Source organism: Camelina sativa, chromosome 1, assembly GCF_030686135.1.
Source record: "Camelina sativa cultivar CO46 ecotype springtype chromosome 1, ASM3068613v1".
In the NCBI taxonomy this organism is placed as follows: domain Eukaryota; kingdom Viridiplantae; phylum Streptophyta; class Magnoliopsida; order Brassicales; family Brassicaceae; genus Camelina; species Camelina sativa.
The window spans coordinates 23,468,600-23,471,596 of NC_141880.1; the positions used below are offsets into that span (position 1 = coordinate 23,468,600).

At 40.0% G+C, this 2,997-nt stretch overlaps 1 pseudogene; it reads left to right on the top strand.

Annotated features, from left to right (window-relative positions):
- The first annotated feature begins 671 nt into the window (after nt 1-671).
- Nucleotides 672-762, top strand: LOC147950248 (small nucleolar RNA R71; annotated as a pseudogene).
- Nucleotides 763-2,997: the final 2,235 nt, after the last annotated feature.

A 2,997-nucleotide genomic window follows, 5' to 3' on the forward strand; every position in this document is an offset into this window, starting at 1 on the left:
GAAACCCATTTTGTTGGCAACTGATAGTGGCATGATGCTTGACTCTGTATCATCTCCTGAATACTAGGCCGCGTAAGTCAGCTTCTTGAAATAGGTTCTGCGGGCCTTACTGTTGTTGGAATCCAGGTGGTGCAATTGGTTTATTGTAATTACCAGAATATTGCGGCTTAGGAGCATAGCCTTGATTGTATTGAACAAAAGGCTTTTGCTGGCCCTGATTCCCTTGGACTGCGGATGGGTAGATTTGTTCTTGAGGATTTGCAACATTCGGGTTTGGGTTTGGTTTGTAGTTGTTGTACCCTTTGTTGTAACCTCCTTGGTTGTTGATGTAGTTCACATCCTCTAGTTGAGCACTCTCCCCATCTTCTTGCTGAAACTGGTCTTCCTCTGAGATTGCATGGACATGCTGCTGCTGGTTGAGGAGCTTATCCAACTTGTCATTGAGGGCTTTCATGTTTCTCTTGTACTTGGCATCATCCTCTCCAGAAGAGCGTATAGTGCGATCATACTCCTCATTGTAATGCCCATCTGATTGAGCTAAGTTCTCCACTAGATCCCAACCTTCATCAACATCCTTGTTGAGGAAGTTCCCATTACTTGCGGTGCCCTGCAACATCCTGATCTTAGGGACTACACCTTGATATAATGTACTTAGCAATGAAGCATTGTTGAAGCCTTGATGAGGGCATCTGTTAGTGCCCAAGCTTCACTGAACGTCTCATTGCTTTTCTGAACAAAGCTGGAGATTTCATTTCGGAGCCTTGCGGTTCTGGAGTTGGAGAAGAATTTGACAAGAAACGCCTTCTTGCATGCTTCACAAGTGGTGATGGACTCCTTGGGAAGTGATTTCTCCCATATGTGTGCTTTGTCGCCCAAAGAGAATGGGAAAAGCCGGAGTTTGAATCCATCTTCACTGACTCCATTTATCTTGGTTAGCCTACAAAGCCTATCAAACTAATCTAGATGATCCAATGGGTCCTCCATTGGCAATCCATGAAACTTGGTGCTTTGTATCATCTAGATGAGACTACTCTTTATCTCAAAGTTTTTGTTTTGGACAGCAGGTGGCACAATGCCATGTCTTTGAGTGTGAGTAGATGGAGCATCTCCTGCTCCTATGTTGGTCCTCTCTTGAGGAGTGATGTTCATATATTTTACCATGTTTTCCCTTAGTTTATTCACATCTTTTGCATCTTTTGCTAGCCATTTTCATCATTATTGTGTAGCTTTAGGACTAATCATGCATTAGAGTTTAGTTGCATTGCATTTGCATCTTTTCATGCATAAACAGGTGATTTTGGAGCTTAAGGAGCATGGAAACAATCCTGAGGAGAAGTGAAGCAATCTTGAAGGGAAAGCAAGAGAGTTAAGGCTGAAGAACCAAGGTCCAGAGTCCAACTCGACCAAGCACTCGACCGAGTGGGTAGATGGACTCGACCGAGTGGGTAGATGGACTCGACCGAGTGGAGTGTGCACGAGAGAAGCCAGCTCGACCATGGTCTCGACCGAGCACTGGTCGAGTTGACCGAGCCGTTGACTACTTTGACTTTTTCTATTTTTAGGGCTTCCACCTCCTCACCTATATAAGGCCTTGTACCTGCAGCCACCAAAGTGTGCAACTTTTTAGATATTCCCTAAACCTAGTTTTTACTTTTTTTAGTTTTATTCCTTTTGCATTTTTATTTTTTAAGATCTTGTACTTCCTTAAAAAAGAAGACTAGATTCTTATATTTTGTTGGTTCTATAACTTTCAAGATATTGAGAATTTGAGTTTCATCCTTTCATCAATATTAAAGATCTTTGTTTAATCTTTCTAATAATGCAAGTTTCAATATTTTCTGGGTTTTTGACTTTGATCATCATGTATTGTTGTGAGTAGTTTCCTTAGGATCTTGAGGATGGGTTAGGATGGATTGATCTTGTGGTTTGTGTGACTTGGTCAAGCTTGATTGTTGTAGATCTCTTCTAGGGTAGATGATCTTAATGCTGATTCTATATCTGAGAGGGTAGAGTCTGATTTCAAGCTTCTTAGCATCACACCAATGTTTAGGAAGCATAGATAAGGCTAGATCTAGAGCTTACCATTAGGCTTGCTAAGAGATTAGAGGTCTTGTTTGGTTTGAGATGTATTGCTTAATGCCTGCTAGTGTAGATTCTTTACTGTGTGAGAACAAGTCTAGAATTGCATAGGTTTGATTGTTTCTTGACCATGAGAGTGGGAGAATTTTGTCTTAGATTAATATGTCTAGAGGTTAGCTCAAAGTTTGCTTGAGATTTGTTGACCAAGTTAGATAACCACAATGATTAGTCCATCCCATGAATCCATCCTCAGGACCTTCTTTGTTTATTGAAATCTTAGTCTTAATCATGTTGCTTGCTTGTTGTTTGATTGGATTTAGCATTACTCTGTTTTTATTGCATTGCTCTGTTTCTGCATCTAGTCTAGCTCGACCACCCACTCGACCTACACTCGGTCGAGTGCTGCTCGAGTTCATCCCCAGAACTCTGTGTCTATGATTTGTGTTTGTCTTGTTTCATTCCTGTTTCATTCCAGTTGCATACATTTAGTTTTCAGTTCATTAATTATCTTGCATTAGTTCATTAGTAGTAGTCTCTGTTTCTGTTCTTGCTTTATCACTGTTTCAATCATTCAGTTTCATCTACATCTAGTTGTTAGCTCTTGTAGTTTATTTTCTGCATTTTACATTTTCTTCCTAGGATTGTTAGTGACAAACAATCTTTACATTTGTCTTAACTTAGATTCATATGCATATCTTAATTGTTCACAAACACTCATTTAGGATTGATACCTCTTGTACTGCAATAGCATAAGGGGAATTGAAACACCCATCCATCATTCCATTCATATCTCACCATTGCATACATCATCATTCACACCACAATATAAATCTTGTTTCAATTTGGCGCCGTTGCCCATTTGAGTGTGTTTTTGTGACATTTAGGATCAAAAGAAGTCTAAGATTAAGTTCGTTTATC